Source organism: Rhamphochromis sp. 'chilingali', assembly GCF_963969265.1.
Source record: "Rhamphochromis sp. 'chilingali' genome assembly, chromosome: 6".
NCBI lineage: Eukaryota > Metazoa > Chordata > Actinopteri > Cichliformes > Cichlidae > Rhamphochromis > Rhamphochromis sp. 'chilingali'.
This window is the reverse complement of record NC_137933.1, coordinates 9278893-9298557: the sequence shown is the minus strand read 5'-3', so window position 1 is coordinate 9298557 and position 19665 is coordinate 9278893. Positions and strand designations below refer to the sequence as shown.

General features: G+C 41.5%; 1 protein-coding gene and 1 long non-coding RNA gene across 2 annotated transcripts in view; one reads left to right on the top strand and one right to left on the bottom strand.

The window, feature by feature from the left end:
* Positions 1–19665, bottom strand: part of LOC308398574 (protein kinase C-binding protein NELL1-like) — a 328133-nt gene that overhangs the window by 41796 nt on the left and 266672 nt on the right. The gene's annotated exons all lie outside the window — the stretch shown is intronic.
* On the top strand, positions 76–9166 carry LOC308397946. The gene is made up of 2 exons (XR_013971870.1): positions 76–1377; positions 2240–9166. It is a non-coding gene; the product is annotated as an uncharacterized lncRNA (long non-coding RNA).

Genomic DNA, 19665 nt, shown 5'->3' with positions numbered 1-19665 from the left:
CATAACAGCAGGAACACTTTACAGTTTCAACCACTCACACACATGGCAACTGTGCAAGGAGCTGACCTGAACATGTTAAGAGAATTTTTATTTTAGTTAAATCATTAAAGTATAATCAAGTAGAAACAAGTATGCCTTATAATCAAGTGTTTATATATTTTCACACGGTAAAGCTTACTGTTGAAAAGAACACAATGTATTCCTTGCTTAAGTGTGTGAGATGTTTGACAAAGACAGGACATATACATGCATTCTTTACTTCAGTGTCTGCGATGTCAGATAAGCATGAATACTGCTGTGTCGTTGTTTTTCAGTTTGTGTGCAGAAGTTAGATAGCTAAGACAATGCCTGAGCTCTCCCCTCTTCAGTTGAAAGAGGAAGTATTATGTAACCCATTTTGCCTTATAAATAAAGCGAGTAAACGGTGCTCGGTGTGTTAGTCTGCTCAGAGACTCTCACCCGTGCGCACGTCTTTGAAACTCTGAGTCGGTCTGCCAGTGTCTCATTTCTCTCTTACTGTGTTTGAACAAATTGTCAACCCTTGACATTTAATTGGTCCTTCGTAGCCGGAGAACTGACTGTTATTTTAACGTCTAGTTTTCCACAGACGGTCTCCATCGGATCCTGACGTCGTGACGCCTGCGCTGGAAGAAATCTGATCAGTAAAACGAAAAACCCGGGAACGTGAATTCGATCTCCGGTCAGCGTTCGGCCTTCACGGCTCCAGGACCCGATGAGCACCGGATCTTAAAACGCAGCGCCACAGTAGAGGTGAATATGACACGCATTCCACCAAGCGCTAAAATACGTTGATATTGAGATTTTCCTTTAAGTAGTGTGTAAACCTAGGTACGCCGACAGATCTCAGTGTCCATGCGGGACTAAGAAGACGACAGGCAAGAGCGAAATTCTAGAAAAATCGCTATTAAAAGTTCCGGTCGCTCTGGGAGTGGCTGCAACGGAACAGGTTTCCGGTCACTCAAGAAGAGTGGCTGAAGGTGAAGGTGTTACACAAATAAATAGGCCTACGGAAAATCTCAATAAAAATCATAGAAACGCGCTTTGTTTGTGAGGAGTGAGTTGTTTTTACGACCCAATACGCGGTCGAACCACTTCTCAAACTGTTTTCCTGTGTACACTCACGTATTGGTAAAGGTGGAAAAAAAGGGTTGTGCTTCATCACGTAAAATTGATAACCGCTCTCTCAATTAGTGGGAGAGTAGAAGGCTGTTATCGAAAACCCATTCTCACTTTTTCATGCCAAAGAAGGTGTCACAGTTCTGACGTAATTAGTTCAAAATGGGTAACTCTAAAACTAAAGTAAAATTAACAGCAGATGAAGGATGGTTGGAAAAAAACTGTCCAAATGCAGGAAGAGTCAGTGCAAATAGGTGGAGAAATCCACATAAAATTTATTGCCCAGCCTGGCAAGGCAAATGCAATCAAGAATCAATAACTGCTTTAAAGGCTGCTTTACAAAAAGAATTATTTGAGGAAAAGAGCCAAAAGAAAAAAGCAAAACGCTTAGCAGAATGGCACCTTTTCAAGGCGTGGATGGTAGAAAACGATAAACGCATTGTTAAACGTGCCCAAAAGCAGGAAACTAAAGATAAACAGAAAACTGCAGGAGAAGAAAAACCGTACCCCCCTCCTTATGCTCTTCAGCCTGCACAGCCTGCAGCAGCTGCACCTAACCTTACGTCAGCACTTCCTGTAAGCTCTCCTCACAAACCTTTTGTTTCAAATCCCTATATGGAGGCCAGACAACAACTTGATCTTATGACTAAGCATGGTCATTCCAAAAAAACAGAAATTGTAGGTCAGTTTCCAATGGTAGCCTTATCTAACCCCAGGTACGGTCAACCCACTGGTCCCCCAGACGCCCAAGGAGTCATACCAGTAGACGGTGAGCCTTTAATTTATGCATTCCGACCCTGGTCTCATAAAGACAGAGAGAATGTACTAAAAGATGTGCCACCCCTTAAAGAAGGCTTCCGGCCGTGGCGAGATGCAGTGGAATTGATCCGTCAGGGGTGGGGTTTAAATGGTCATGAGATGCATCAAGTTTTTCAAGATTTATTAGGTTTAAGTCTTCCTAGAGCTAGAGGTCAATTTACAGGAAATGATTTAAACGGTGACGTGTTGGGGCCAGACACTCCCCAATTAATACAGGAGCTTAATAACTTGTATGGCAGAATAGAAGTTATTTTAGCCCCAAGGCCAGATTATGGAAAGATAGGAGAGTGCAAACAAAAGGAAGGAGAGACAGCATCAGACTATTTGGATCGCCTACGCCCAGTTTTCAGACAAAACTCAGGGCTAAATTATGATGCCGATCCACTGTCTGCTTTTCAACAACAATTAAAAAATGCCTTCCTAAATGGTCTACTGCCTAAGATAAAAGCACATGTAGACAAACACTGGGTCACTCAAAATACAGGAACCTTGCCTGAAGCCCTACAATATGCTGAGCATGCAGTCAAAATTCAAAAACAAAAAGAAAAAACAGAAGGAGTTTTCATGATTGATCCAGAGACAGGCTTTATAGCCTTCTCAGGACAGCAACACACGGCAGGTTTTAAGCAAAGTAGGGGAAAGCAAAAAGCAGGACAAAGAAGAGATAGAAGAGATATGAGATGTTATAACTGTGGTAAAATCGGGCACTTTGCTCGAAACTGTAGAAATGTAAGCCAAGAACAGGAAGGTGGAGATGACAGGCGCAGACGCCGTGATGAATGACTAGCACAAGAAAAGGGAAGTGAAACAAGTGAAGGGGAAGTTTACAACATTGAACAACTGCTGCTAGGCTCAGAAGCAAAGCCCACCGTTATAGTGCACGTTAACGGGGTCCCAATAAAATTCCTTTGCGACACAGGTGCTTGTAAAACTGTCCTAACAGTAGAAGTTCCAAATTTAACCTCTTCAAAAGATACCTTAATCGTGAAATCAGCCTCAGGACATGTGACAAAACAGCATCTAACCGACCCCCTTTTTATGTCACATAGAGATAGTGGCCGTGCCTGCAAAAATCAGTGCATCTATGATCCATCTTGTCCACTAAATTTGTTAGGAAGAGATGCTTTAACAAAATTAAAAATAGGAGTTTTTCCTGAAGAAAGTGGCATGAAAGCCAGACTCCTACTCTCTGAAAGTCAGAGCCAAACTGAAGATATTTTTGTTTGTGAAGGTTTAGGTGAGCCAAATTATTACTGGGCCTTAGATTTACCAAAACTTGAACCATTAGAGGCCAAAGCTAATATGTACTTACCTGAGCACTCACATAGACAGGACCCAGCAAAATATCACAACACCTTGTGGTATAAATATGTCCCAGGTCCAGACAAAATTTATGATCAACAAGTGCACAGACTAGGACCGCAAAAACTAGTCCTACAACACCTGTATGTGACACAGAGTGGTAATGCAGTATGCTCAGTGTTACAGACAGATGCAGTGCAGCGCTTAAATAAGATATGCAACCCTCATGTATCTGTTGCACGCAACGACCAAACGCCTTGGTCTGAGTTAGGCACAGTGCTGAGAAATGTAGAAATGGACAGATATGACAAAATAGAGTGTGAGGACTGGCAAAAAGGCCGTAGAACTGGGTGCATGAGGCTAACGCTGTGTTGGCCGGTGACAGCCACACCAGCCACACATTTAGCCACAACAGAGCAAGATGAATGACAAGTATTAACAATTGAAGCACATCCAGAACTAGAGAAGCTGCCACAAACATTATGGTCTCAAGGACCCACGGATGTAGGCCTAATAAAAGGAGCAGATCCAGTAGTGGTGAAAACTACAACCTCATATAGGCCTGTAAAACCACAATATCCCTTGAGTGCAGAGGCAAAAGAAGGTATCAGACCAGTCATAGCAGAGATGCAAAAAGCAGGTATTCTCGTGAAAACTAATGAAGCCACGTGTAATACACCAATTTTTCCAGTAAAAAAGGCTAATACAGGAAAATATCGCTTAGTTCATGATCTAAGAGCAATAAATGAGGTAACAGAGCAAATACCTCCAGTGGTTGCAAATCCACACACAATTCTAAATCAAGTAACACCAAAAGAACGGTGGTTCTCTGTAATAGACTTGTCCAATGCCTTCTTCTCTGTACCTCTGCACCCTGACTCACAGAAGTTATTCGGATTCACCTTTGACAATCAAAAGTATACTTATACAAGGTTGCCTCAGGGATTCCAGAATAGCCCAACTCTGTATGCAGAGGCTTTGAGAAAATCAATGTCATCTTGTACGCTCCCTGCCCCAGGGCAGTTCTTGTTGTATGTAGATGATATATTGATCACAGGCCATACAAAAGATGAGTGCAAAGAAAACACATTAACAGTTTTGCAACATCTCGCAGAGCAAGGCCATAAAGTGTCACAGCATAAACTGCAATTGTGGAGCCAGGAAGTAACATACCTTGGCCACAAATTGACAGGACAAGGCAGGCAGCTGTTAGAGAGCAGAAAGATAGCAGTCCAAAATGCCCCAAAACCAGTAACTAAACAACAAATGATGAGTTTTTTAGGACTGTGCAATTTCTGTAGATGCTGGATTCCAGAATACGCATTACTAGCTCAACCACTACAGAACCTCATTTATGGTAAAGATCTAGCATTAAAAGACAAAGTACAATGGACTCCAGAAGCAGAAAAAGCTTTCGTTGATTTGAAAATAGCACTGCAGACATGTACCGTCTTAGCATTACCAGACTATGGAAAACCTTTCGTTCTCCATGTTGATGGTGCAGGAGGGTATATGAAAGCAGTCTTAACTCAAGCTTTTGGAGAAAAACAACGTCCATTAGCTTTCTACTCATGCAAACTTGACTCTGTAGCTGCTGGATTACCTACCTGTGTTCAGGCATGCGCAGCAGCAGCAGAGGCAGTTAAAAAATGTGCAGACATTGTTCTAGGACATAAATTGATCATCAAAGTCCCACATGCAGTGACCTCTATTTTGCTCCAAGCGAACCTCTCTTTCCTCACGCATGCAAGACAACTTTCTTATGTGGGGATTCTACTTACACAATCACACATAAAAATAGAGAAGTGTGGCCAGCTAAACCCAAGTACACTTTTGCCGACTTCTCTGGACGGAGAACAACACTGTTGCATTCAAAAATTAGAGGAAGATACAAAACCTCGCACTGATATATACAGCTCCCCCCAGAGCAGTTTCAGTAATGTTTTTGTGGACGGCTCAGCGTCAAAAGACATTCACGGTAGAAATTGTGTGGGTTATGCGGTCACAACTGTTGATAAAGTGATAGAAGCAAAAGCTCTCAGCTCCTCAAACTCTGCTCAAAGCGCAGAACTAACCGCAGTCATCAGAGCATGTACTTTATATAAGGGTCAAAGTGTTAATGTTTACACAGACAGTCAATATGTCTATTCAGCAGTTCATCATTTCGCTAAAATATGGCATAACAGAGGAATGACAACTTCCTCAGGCAACACAGTTCAACATGCAAACCTTCTAAAAAAGCTATTAGAAGTAATAACGTTGCCAAAAGAATTAGCACTATGCAAATGTGCAGCTCATCAAAAGGATGACACAGAAATTACGAGAGGAAATAACTTTGCTGACAAAGCAGCAAAAGCAGCTGCAGAAAAACAAATTGATGTTTTAACAACAGAAACCATAGATCTAATACCTTTAGAAATACTAGCAGATGCACAGAAAACAGCATCGCTGAGTGAACAAAAATCTTGGGTGAAAGATGGAGCAGAATTAAAAGACAACCTTATGATGTGTAATGGCAAACCAGTGCTTCCAAAATCTTTGCATAGAACTGCTGCTTTAGTGACACATGGGAAAACTCATGTGTCATCAGGAGGGATGATTAATATTCTTAATAAACAATTCTATACAAAAAATTTTGAAAGTTCAGCACAAGAGTTTATCAGAACATGTATGATTTGCCAAAGACACAACGCACAGGGAAATCTACGTCCAAAGCGAGGGCATTTCCCTATACCACCGCATCCATTTCACACTGTCCACATGGATTTCATAGAATTAAATGAATCACAATCCTCCAAATATGCACTTGTGATAATTGATGTATTTTCCAAGTGGCCAGAAATATACCCAGTGAAAAAAGCAGATGCAATATCAGTAGCAAAATGTCTATGTAATCATTTTATTCCAACGTACGGTATTCCATCTCTGATAAGATCAGACAATGGCACACATTTTGTAAATGAAGTAATAAGTAAAGTTTCTGAAGCTTTAGGCTTCAGCATAAAACATCACTGTTCTTATCATCCACAAAGTGCAGGATTAGTCGAGAGAACTAACGGCACAATTAAACAAAGGTTGAGGAAATGTATGGAAGAGACTAAAAAACCTTGGCCTGAATGTCTAAGCTTGGTTAAATTATGGATGAGAATAACTCAAGGAACAGGTGGTCTAACGCCATTTGAAATCGTACATGGCAGACATTTTCCACTCCCCATAATGAGTGAGCCAATTAATAAATCTATTGCAGAAACAACAATGGCAGAATGGATGACAAAACTATTTGAGAATAAAGAAGTGAGATTAAGCAATCAACTGCCGAGTGACTTTTCTTCAGTTTCTTGCAGGTTGAACCCCGGTGATTGGATTCTGATTAAAGTCCTCCAGCGGAAAAACTGGAGTGCTCCAAAGTGGGAAGGTCCCTTCCAGGTGCTACTTACCACACCCACAGCGTGTAAGATAGCCGAACGAGTTTCGTGGATTCATCAATCCCACGTGAAGAAAGTGTTTGCACCACAATAAGACGCCGGTTCCCCTGACTCTTACGTGAACCCCTGCTGGAGGACAGGGCTGAACGGGTTTCCCGCCCTGTGCTTCCTCGGCAGTGCTACTCACGTGGGAGCTCGGGTGTGCCTGGTCGCCCTGAAGATCAGACTGACCTATCCCACCGAAGAGCAGAACCAATAATAACACCAGGGACGCCTGAATAAAATCTCAACAAGATGACTGAGGAAAACAACCTGATAAATCCAGAAGAAGAACCAGCTTCAGAATCAATGCTAGCACCAGTTCCAGCCCCAAAGCTGTTGTGCTTGGGCGCTTGTGACATCAAACGAAAACTACTCATGTGCTACATATTCTGTCTAATGGCTATCCTCCTGATGACGACACTCTTTTGGTTGATGCCCAGTGGAACCCACAAGACAGTACCAATTATTCTCCGACCTAAGAGGTGGACCCACGACAACTCGCACCTGAAGGAGATAGACAAAGAACACAACCACCCGTGGCTGAACAATGCATGGTACCGGTATGTCCATGACAGAGTGCACAGAGAAGACAATGCCGCAAACTGCTATGTCTGCTCACATATGCCCACGACAGCACTCCATGCCACAGTGTATGGAAAACCCCCAACCAAGGCTGAAGCACTCTGCATATATGACAAAGCCATTACCGGGACCTGCTCAACACCAGGAAAACCTGTGATGGTGATAGGTGGATCCATAAAGGACCAAAACAGCAACACATGCCACAACACTACACAATATATAGTCCCACAGAGTGTAAAGTCTTTAATCTACAACATAACAAACTGCACCCACCAGTACCCAAATATAAACTACACCTGCAATGAAGCCTACTGGGTGCATATAAACGTCAGCCATAGAAAACTGAAATCATTCTCAGTTGTTTTGCCACCTGACATACAACACCCAGTGTGCTTTAACTTCACAGGAGCAACCGGACAAACAGGTACGCCCCAGGGTCTGAAGAAATTAGGACAAAACCGAAACTGCTCCATGATCCTGGCGGCACCAGATTGGGATGGCATCGGCTCATCGACAGGTACATACTGGGTACAGGGCGCAGCTTGGGCGTGTGGCCTGAAAGTCTATTTCATGCTGCCACCAAACAGCACCGGACTCTGTGCCCCTGTTCTGGTATCTGACCACACCTTTAAGATGTCAGTGAACATCAACACCAGAGCTAAACGTAGCACAGGCCTCAAGCCCCATGATCCATATCTTGGTTCTGATGTACCAGATGACTTCAAACTCTGGACCAAGAGCCAGAAGGTAATACACGCTTTGTTTCCATGGATAGGAGTAGGGAAACACGCACTACGGATAGAAACCCTGGACTATCGTTTTGGATTATTTTTAAATGCTTCAACCCGCATTAATCAAGGACAGAATGAAGAAATTGATGCAATTCGCATCACTGTCATGCAGCACCGAGTGGCTTTAGACATCATTCTCGCAGAGAAAGGTGGTCTCTGCGTATTGTTTAACACTACATGTTGTACCTACATACCTGATAACATCCATTCATTAAACATGACAAATGCTTTGAATGTTTTGAAACAACTGAGAGACGCTCAGCAGCAGGACTACGTTACCGATACTCAAGGTTGGTGGGACTGGCTGCTGAGCGGCTCTTGGAAATCTCTACTGATTAAAGGCCTGTTGGCCCTTTTCAGTGTGATGTTACTATTTTGCCTTTTCATTGCTTGTATTATCCCATGTCTGAGAAGCATAATGACAAACATGTTCAAGCGTATGTTAGGAAACCATGTCTTGGCTCAGTCAGTTATGGAGGATCCCTATCGTCAGTATGGTATGCTGAGTGTGGGAGAGAGAGAAGAAAATCTCTATGACAATCTTGACAAGCTTGTTGTTTAATTATTTCACTGAATGACGTGCAAGTTGAAAATGTGACTAACAAGTGACTATGCATTGAGTAAAACATGTGAAATATATTAACATCAGGAGGGAATGTTAAGAGAATTTTTATTTTAGTTAAATCATTAAAGTATAATCAAGTAGAAACAAGTATGCCTTATAATCAAGTGTTTATATATTTTCACACGGTAAAGCTTACTGTTGAAAAGAACACAATGTATTCCTTGCTTAAGTGTGTGAGATGTTTGACAAAGACAGGACATATACATGCATTCTTTACTTCAGTGTCTGCGATGTCAGATAAGCATGAATACTGCTGTGTCGTTGTTTTTCAGTTTGTGTGCAGAAGTTAGATAGCTAAGACAATGCCTGAGCTCTCCCCTCTTCAGTTGAAAGAGGAAGTATTATGTAACCCATTTTGCCTTATAAATAAAGCGAGTAAACGGTGCTCGGTGTGTTAGTCTGCTCAGAGACTCTCACCCGTGCGCACGTCTTTGAAACTCTGAGTCGGTCTGCCAGTGTCTCATTTCTCTCTTACTGTGTTTGAACAAATTGTCAACCCTTGACAGAACATCAGGATGAGATCTGTGTCAAGGACAACCTGCAGCACCACCTGAGCTGCTGTTGTTCCTCAATGTGATAAAATCCTAGCACGTACTGAATTTCTGCCTCACTTCTTTTTTTTTGTGCTTGGTCATTATGATAACTTTTCCAACACGGTGCCAAGCAAGAATATAACACAAGTGCTTACATGAAAACTCTGATCATTTTCCAGTGCCCTGCAAAAAGATTGGCACGACTGTTTCAAAAAAGCCCTGCTTGAATACTATACTTTCTTTAGATGTATAAAAGAAAGGTCAACTTGAAAGAAAAGCAGACGTGAAATAGGAAAGTGAAGTCAGAGGCTAAATGTGACATGATATTTGGCAGCAAACTATAATGCTATGTTTATAATCCCCACCCTGGTGGTGGTCAGAGGGCCCGGTGGCGCCAGTGTCCGGCAGCCTCGCCTCTGTCAGTGCGCCCCAGGGTGGCTGTGGCTACAATGTAGCTGCCATCACCAGTGTGTGGATGTGTGTGAATGGGTGGATGACTGGATATGTAAAGCGCTTTGGGGTCCTTAGGGACTAGTAAAGCGCTATATAAATACAGGCCATTTACCATTTATTTACCATATATGAGTATCATAAAACAAAGGCAGTAGGATTTTAAGTATAGTTTTAAAGATAAAAGAGATTTTATGGGAATTTTGACCTCATTTGACCTTGGAGGTCTAAAGTAACGTGACATTTATTATCCCCATAAATCATTCCCTATATGCCTATATGTTATCAAAACCAAAGAAGATTATATATAAGATTATTATTATATTATTGTTGGCCTTAAGATCATGTATTTACCTTGAAGGAAAGGTCAGAGGTCAAATTTGACATCATATTTAAAATCTTTACATTGGTTCTTTCTATATGTTGGCAACACATACAAGTTATAAGGCTTTTTAAGTTGACCCTGAAGACCTTGATGGATGCATGTCAAATTTTAATAGATTTACTAATATGACCCCACTCTACACCCCTACAAAGTTTCATCAGAATTTCCTTTGAAACTTTTTGAGCTATTGCATTTACAGATTACCAGTGACACGCAAAGACTACAAAAACACAACCTCCTTGACAGACGTCATAAGTTGCTGACACTTATTAAAGATATATGCAAACTTTTTACCTTCATTTAAGTTTGCGTCAGTTAAGGCAGCTTGTTCATTGTGAGGTCACAGCACTTTGAATGACTTGATTTTTCAGAGCGAGTCATACTAAATGAATTTGTTAATTATGCCATAAACGCCAGTTGAACTAATTCATTTAGTACTGCTTACTGGCACTCACAATGAACAGGTTGCCTGATTTAGCTATCTGAAGTAAACTGTTGTTAGTTCTTCTAATGCAGTGAGGTTGCATTTGTTTTAGATACTGGTAGCTTATTAGATTTTACAGTTCTTCTACTGATAATATGGCGTTGTTTTCCATGAAAGGTCAGTACTGATGAGATGGCCTACTGTGGTCTGGGGTTATGTGGCGAGGCAATGTGAGAATTCATTGGTGTTCATCTTGTGTAGCTGATTCAGTTCAAATGAATTGAGTTTGGTCCAGGATGCTATTTGCTGGAACGCAATCACAGCTATCATCAGATGTTTTAGCCTTTTATTAGATTTTTTTTTCAAATAATAAACCACCAGCATTTGTAAACAGTGATCAGTGGATTGAAAATTAATTCTTGGCCTAATTAATTCTTGGTATATATCAGGGTAAATTCCTGATTGATATTAGTATAACACTATCACACAGTTTAAAAGAGAATCATTTTTTCACTAACACTAGAGGTCATCGGTCTGCAAACCATGTCCGCAAGGAAGAATCTAAAATAATTAAAGTAACTGCTCCTCATTTAGCAGTGATTTGGAAATCTCTCATGTGAGCGCATGTGTTCCCAACATTCTTACAGCCTTTTCCTAGAAGCAGGCTAGCAGCGGAAATGGCTGTATTTTGTTCAACGAGTGTACACACTGTGAAGCACCAACACAAAGGAGAAGAGGATGTCTGAGGAGCGCTGGCAGAGAAATATCCTCCACAAAACAGATGTAAAGGGTTGGTGCAGGGAGAGAGGACAGTCAGTCAGTGCTTAAAGCGAGGATTAAACCAAAAAAGAGGGCAGACTTAATTGAGCAAGTTCATTAAGTATTTCTAAGCTTAATTAATGACACGATTAAAAAGATGAGCCTTAATGGGCAGAAAAAAAATCTATTTAAAGTCACAGACATAGGGTATGTGAGTGTAATATCTGTGTGTAATCTGTGCAGCAGCTTGTCTCCATTTGGTTTATGAATACACAGAAAGCTCATTTGTCAGCACAAATGATCAACCCAGTGTTGGCCTAAATATACAAACAAATGCAGCAAATAAATAAAAGTAGATTCTACTGCCAGAAGCTATTAGAGCTATTAATCTGGTTGCACTATTTAAGAAGTTCTATCAGGCCCTCATTAGTGGCCTGATCGCCTCTCTACTAATAAACCTCACACTTAAAAATTAATTACACTTATATTGACTCAATCTATCTCCAACTCTAATTATCATTTCACCGCCATCAGCATAATGCCGCCTGCCTGTCGAACTAATGACTTCCAAAGATGAGGGGGCTTCACTGGGAGTGGGCGTGCTGTATGACTGAAGGCAGTAGTTTTCTTTCCAAAAAACAAGCCTCGGTTTCAAGTTGCCTCCAGTATTTTAATTCCTGTCAAGAAATAGCTGGATGAATTAAGCCAACACTAAAACTTTTAATCCAGAACTTTTGCTCATGCTTACTGGTAATAGTGTGTTAATGAGTAAATGTGTGGAATCCAGTCCAACAGCTGAATGAAAATGTGAAAAAAAACTATTGGACTTTTTTTTTTTTTAAAAAAGCCTTTAAGCAGGACTGATAAAGTTAAATATACTGTAATAAACCGATATTATAACAAGAATAAGATTAGTGTAAGACTTTGCTGTCTTGAGTGAAACACAGTACCAGCCCCCAAAAATTAAAGCAATACCTGTCAGTGATTCCCATTTAAAAAAAATGCAGTATAATAAAATGAGAAACCTCTGAGGCTGAAAAATTAAGTTGCTATGCAATTGCTGAAAACTACACTTCATCAAGTGACTACTTGAGGCACTAAATGTGACTCAATTACCATAAAGTACGTGTTAGAACGGCCACTTTTAGAGCACATGTTTATAGCCTATTATTAAAAAAAAACCTGTTACAGTCTCTACAGCTAATTATTTGCCTGTTCATGGCAGCTGTATGGAAAGTGAACATTTACACAATTCACCCCTTTTAATTATATTGAGGCTTAACGTTATGTATAATTAAGAACACAGCAGCTTTTCAGTGACAGGTGGGTGTGGTTTCATCTTCGGTATACTGGAGCGCTAAAAGACAGGACTTGGCTGTATACTTTTCTCTGGAGGTACATCTTGCTCTAGGCCAGTGGTTCCCAAACTTTTTTTGCTGGGCCCCCCTTTGTTTTACAAGAAAAATGTCCCCCCCCCCCGCGCACGCACGCACGCACGCACACGCACTAACACATCCTCCAACCACACACACCAAGGCTGGACTGGGACAAAAAATCGGCCCGGGCATTTTGACTAGAGACCGGCCCACCAGGATAAAGATTGAAAATGTGACGTCATTCAGGGGTAAAACCGCAAAGGATTCTGGGAACTTGTGGCAAGAGGTACTAGCGAACTCAGTTACACAGCGATAAAAAGAAACCCAAAAAATGGCAAGAAGCTGTTGTATTATTAACTGCCGGTTGCATGACAGCCACGGGAAGCCGACGGGTAAAGAGATCGTTTTTTTTAATCGGATTACGTCGTTGAAGAGAAATTTAAGCCATGTTTCCGAAGTAAGAGCCGACGGATGGTCTGGATATACCAAATATAACGTCCCAGAACACTCCAGCTCACAGGTTAGTCTGCTCCAAGCATTCCCACAAAGGTCAGAGTTTTGTAGTAGTTAATACGTCATTTTTCTTAACATAATTGGTGATATAGGTTACAAGCAAGTCTGGCGCTGAACAGAAATTGTCGCGCTATGCTCCTTTGTTTATTGTGCATAAATAGTGAATTGTCCTGACACAATATTGCGTTTCGCTTCTGTTATTATGGTACATTGACAAAAACATATACTTTTATTCACAGGATAAAACAGTTGTTTTGTATCACTAATTCTCCAGTGCGATTACAACATACAATATTATTGTCACTGCTACATTTCTGTAATGAACCAGAAATTATTTCCACTGCTAATTAATTACCGTTGAGCTCAAAGGTTATATTAATAAACTGTTAACGAATGTGTATTTATGACGACGATTTGTGAGACTGGTAAACTTACCTTTGTTCGTACGATGGTCTTTCGTTCTACACGGTGCATTTCAAGGTCCTGCACCCATCCGTCGGTAAACTGTACCTGGGCTTGTTGCAGTGGCCTGAAGTTACTAAACTTCATGAGTGTATGCACTCACTCCAAGAAGCGTATAATTATAAATCTGAGCGTGGTGAAAGTTGGGCAGCACGCTAACGTCTTTTGTCCACTCTGTGTGCTCGTAAGGGTCTGACCCTTTCACTCCTTTGATTTTTTCTCGTATCTTTTCTTTGTCTTTTCGTCGAGTCTGTCTTTGTACGGACCGGCATTGTTCTCCTTTTGTTTTGTACATTCCTTTTTTGTGCGGCAAAGAAAAAACAAGAAGGTATTGGAACCGGAGAATGAACGTTTAGCGGTGCTGCAAATGCTTGCATTTGATGCGGTACTTGGATTGTTTTGCCACTAGTGCCCGGCATGCAATGCGCGAAAATCACGTGATTGCTAAACAAGGGGGAGGGTAAATCCGTCTCCTCGGCTGTAATTGGTCCAGCCCAGAGTCGATCATGACCAATTACCCAATCCAACACCTTTCATTATATATACCCTTCCTAAAAAAAAAATCCATCGGCCCATAAAAACAAAAAAATCGCCAGCGGCCCACCGGGCAAATGCCCGGTATGCCCGATGGCCAGTCCAGCTATGACACACACCCATATTTTGCTCCATTGCGGTTTATTTTACACCTCAAACATTTAATAAACAATTAAGCAAATACAAGTACTCTGCAATAAATTACAGGTAGTAATAAAATAAACTACTAAATCTTTTACAGTACATCCACACCTACACAGGTATTTTTGAAAAAAGCTGTTTCGTCCACACGCAAACGGCATTTCAAATCACCGGAAACTGAGATTTTTAAAACTCCTTTTTTGCGTTTACGTGTGGACGAGGAATACAGAGTTCGTCACACAACGTCAAAGGTATGTGCCCTTTTTCACGTCACGCTGTGCACCACGTTATTGTTTACATGAGATGAATTGCAGAATGGCAGATAGAGACAAAATACTGTTAATCAGCAGGTTTTACACGCAGTTACTGTCCCTCCAATTAGAAAGGCAGAGGCGTCACGGTGTGATTATTTTACGTGTAGTTGTTTTTTCCTGCGTAATAATATTCAACATTGCTATCAATACATTTTTCAAAAAATGCCTCTCTGTGCAAAATGGGTTTAAAAACATAAACAGCTGTGGGATACTGTTTGTCTGTGATTTGAACCGGGGGAACAAATCGTGGCAGGATCAGCCTGATATTATTTGTATCCTGCTGTAACTTTACTGTATAAAGAGCTAACATCTCTAAAATGTCAGGAGTAGTTAGTCATTACAAGAAGTGTTTGTGAACTAAAAATCACGAATGTGGGATACTGTTTGTCCGTGATTTGAAGAGCCCAGCACTGCTCCCAACGAAGGGAAAATCAATTCTGCAGGGGAGACCTACCTTGGCACTTGTGCAGGTGAAACCAAAGGGAAGATATAATTCACCAGATTTTCTAGTCTTTGGCTTAGAATGAAGTTGGTTTGGAAACATATTCAGCTATGCTTCATCTCCTGCTTTACGTTTCTGCGGGCGCCCCGTGCTAGCAGTGTCCAAGCGTTTTGTTTTTTCCTTTTCATACCGCCCCCCCTGCCATGGCTCTGCGCCCCCCTAGGGGGCGGGCCCCACACTTTGGGAAGGTCTGCTCGAGGCCTTTTTTTTTTCATTTGCCCTGATAGATCTTGTGGTGTGGAGGCGTTCTTTGAGATGAGAAGCCAGTTGTTTACAGCTCTTGTTGTTTTTCTACATGCACCATACATATAATGTGTGGTACTGATGGTTTTCCATTTCCGAATAAGATTGAGAAAAGAATAGCAATGTGTCGCTCTTGTTCAACAAACAGCAGGGAACATCCCATTTCAATGGAATGGCACCATATAGAAGACAAAGAAGAGCAGTAGAATTGTATTGTACCCTGTGCCACCTCCTTAGATTGTGGTTGCAGAAAGTGATTCCCCTTTCCTCCCTTCTGACACCAAAACCTTATATTTACTGTTTGAAGGTTCAGTTCTCAAGCCTCTAAAACTCTAGTCTCACTGCTGGCTTATACAAAGTATCTCACCAACACTTCACCTCTTTCCATAATCTCCCCCCCCCCCCCCCCCCTTCCTTTTTTTTTTTAACATTCAATAAATTCTTCTTTTTTTCCCCACTTTTCCACCTCTCCAGCTCTTCCCTTAATTGCCTCCTCTACATGTCATTATGAGAACCCACCACAGCGACAAATAGACTGACCCAGAGCTCCAAGAAAGAAAGTGCCCTCCTTTAATTGTAAGTCTCTTGACCTCCTGCTAAACTATCTCATTGCTTAACTGAGCCTGTTGCTGACTCGTGACTTCTCAAGACATGCTTATACCCACAGATTTGCTATTTGAGTTTCCCATTACAGGCCTAGATTGCTTTCCAGTGGGTGGCAAGAATGAAATCATTCCACTCTGTGCCGTGGCTAACAGTCATATTCACGGTCGTTGGGTGTCCAAGGTTCCATCTCTGAATTAGGAGCAGGAATATTGTTGGGAAAGATGAATGCTCGACAAATTCAAGTAGGTGTGAAAGGGGAAAGGCGAGCTTTGGAATTCTATGACAGAAAAATGAAAACTGATAAGAACATTGTTAGCCTTTTTGATAATGAAGTCATAGTAAGAAATTGTTAAATAATTATCAAATTTGAAATATCTAATTTTCAGTACTTTTAATTTTGCATGCTGCAATGCCGCATGTAAAGGGAAAGAGAAAATAATTATATAATCATGCAACACAGGGCCTATGATCTGTGCCTGTGCCTCTTCAGATCCCTGAAGATGAGTTGGACTGTGCTCCAATCATTCATTGCCCTCCGTCAGAGGGGTGGGCAGGGGTGGGTATACTTGTATCCCCTTAGTTTGCTGCCTATATTTTGGGGTGTTCCCCACTGGATGGGAGGGTTGCTTCCCTAACCTTTAGGTGGGGTAATTGGCTCTGGCTCTTGTTCTGTCATTTACACTTATGTGGAGAATGACAGTTCAGAGAACCCTGCCTTCTTGGATTTACCGAGTAGGGCACTGGAGAGTACTCCACCGGGAGACTTGTGTTGGAGACACACACACACAGGCCATAATATCGAGACCTGGAAGGGCACAATTGAGAAAAACAGCCTGTTTGATGTAGTCTCCAGTGTTGTTTTATTATTGTGCCTTTGTGCCAATCACAGTTTGTCCACAAGGGACACCTGATCAAGCATCAGGGTGTTTGTAAGTGCATTTGAGACCAGGACACCTTAGTGCAGGTCAATCACTAATTTTGCATTTTCCCCCAGAGAACTGCCACTCACTGGATATTCTTCAGATTTGCGGCCACAAGCTTTGGACATTCGGGTGAAGTGAGGAAATGAGCTACCAACTGATCACCTGAGTTGGATATCAACTGAGATGTATCAGTTGGTGGGGGAGGATACTGGACTTAGAGAGGTTGTGCTGGGAGCATCTGGTGCAGGTCCTGGTGAGCACTTCAATTCCCACCTCCAGCAGTAGTTCAATAAAATTTCAAGTGAGGCTGGGACTATTGAGACTCAATGGACAATGTTTTGGATCTCCATATTAACCAAAGGGTGGTTGATGCTTGTTATGGTGATAATCACCAAACCTGATGGTGGGCACCATAGCTGATGGGAGCCATTAGCCTAAGAGAGTCTTATTGGGCTTGGTAAGCATTTGGGACTATGAAAGTGGGTTTAGGATGGAACAAGACTTTCAGCTGGCCACTAATTGATTCTGGCAAATCATCAGGTGACCCAGGAAAGTGGTGCTCTGTTCAAATGGTGTACAGTGGGAGTTGGGTGCTACTGACTTCAGCTGAGGATAAAGTTGGGTGGTAGACAAAATGCTACGAGGATCTCGTTAACCCCATTTACGTACCTTCCTTGGAGGAAGCGTCTTCAGAGACTGTTGTGCATTAAGAACTGTTCTTCTGCACACCTTGATTGTAAGGAGAGGTCATTTGTAGTCTTCCTATCACCTCAAAGGAGCATGGCTTTTCTCCTCTGACTTCTGACATTAACAAATAATTTTCTACCAGATAACATTATTTTTGGCCCATTCTCTGTAAACCCTAGACATTTTCCTGCTTGTGCAGGTAAATCCCTGGAGATCAGTACGTTGTGTAGTACTCACACCAACCTATCTGGCTCCAAGAATCATGCTACCTGCACAGAAGTCACTTAAAATCACCTTAGTTCCTCATTCTGATACTCAGTTTGAGCAGTTTGTCTTGCACTGATCGTCTGCCATGTGATTGCCATATTAGGTGTTTGCACTGTAAAGCAGTTCAGTAGATGTTTCCAATGAAGTGGCCGGTGAGTGTGTTTAAAATGTTGAGTGGTCACTTAGAATAAGAAAACACTATATAAAAGTCATAATGTTCTCATGCTGCCAGAACTGAACTGTTACTGTTTCTTAACAGCTGTGACACAATACATGATGCAACATATCACTCATCAAGTTTAAGGAATAATGACACATACATTATTGATTATTAAACACTATTAATTATATTTTAAGTTTTTAAGGGTAATTAAACTACTAAAGATGCATTAATTATAAATTAACATTTTTTTTCAAGATCGTTACCAAAAAAAGGGCCTTAGAAGTAAAATCTTTCTTTTTACAGTTGGTTCAGTTAGCCACAGCTTCCAATCCACCTTATTCCTAGCATCCTCTTCAAAGATGTTGAACAGCTCTGGTCTGCAGCAATCAATCTATGCCCTGAAAGTTTTAAATGTAAACCTTAGCCTCCACTCTCAGATCCTTTCATATCTTCCAACAGGTGCTGATATCACAGAGGGAAAGAGATTATGCACAATATAAAGGAGCCTTCCTGAAAACAACATCTATTAGTTCTGACAGAGGAACGCAGGGGTATCCAGATAATGGAGGCTCAACATCTTCTACTATATTCTCTCTCTTCAAAATCCTTCATCTCATAGGAAGAAAAATGCCTCCTCCCTCTTTCTCCTGCTGCAGTGTGTGTGTGTGTGTGTGTGTGTGTCTGTCTGTCTTGCTTCCATTTATATGAATGCATAGCAGCAGGCTTAAATGCAGAGTTAGAAGTCCACTGGCAGCCTGCAAGGAAGTGCTGAGCAGGCCAAAAGTGCAGCTAAGAAGGAATTAATGCCAATCCATTTACTCATACAAATGCCTCACTTTACTATGCATCAGAGTAACAGTAGTTCACCCTTGGCTGTACTCTCTGTTGGGCATTTACTGAACATCACAGATAATGACTGCACTTACAAGACAATAAGGACTTGCGCCAGGCAGTCGGCATGGATTAAAGACACATTAAGGGAGATTTTTACTGCCATAATGTATCTGCAGAGGGTTGAAGGGGTGGTTGATCAATACTGCTGACACAACACTTAATTCTGCCAGGTGGTTCAGGAGATTCCACGCTCTGGAACGAGCCTCCTCACATTTCAGAATGCTCAGGGCTGGAGGAGTGTGAAAGATGCAGGTAAGTGACCAGCGATTTTAGGGAAACTTACAAAGCAGTTTTGGGGAAGGCAGGGGGGACCTGCTACTATCTCACTGTGGATGTTGGGACGGTGAAAAGAAAGTCAGATACTTTCATTCACAATCATCATTACAAGCACGGCCTGATCAACCTTTCATTTCAGGCTTTCATTTAAGTGCACCTGTGAACACATGGCTAAAGTGTTTGAGCAAAGACAGTTTGAAAGGTTGCCTGCAGAAGCAGATGGCAGCAGAGGACTGAGCTAACGCAGAGGTGCCATTTGTTTATTCATCAGACAAGCAAAGAAAAAAAACAAAACAAAAAGCAAAAAACCAAACCTCAAGCAAACTGACAAAGTTTTTTTTTTGCCACATTTTCTAGATGTAAAACAGCTGTCAGCGCTTAAATGCTCCCCTGGGATTCTTGGTTTTCACTTTAAAAGCATTCAACTCGCTGTGTTCTCTCTCCAGGCATTACACTTCAGGCGCAGAAATACAACTCCATTTTCTTGTGT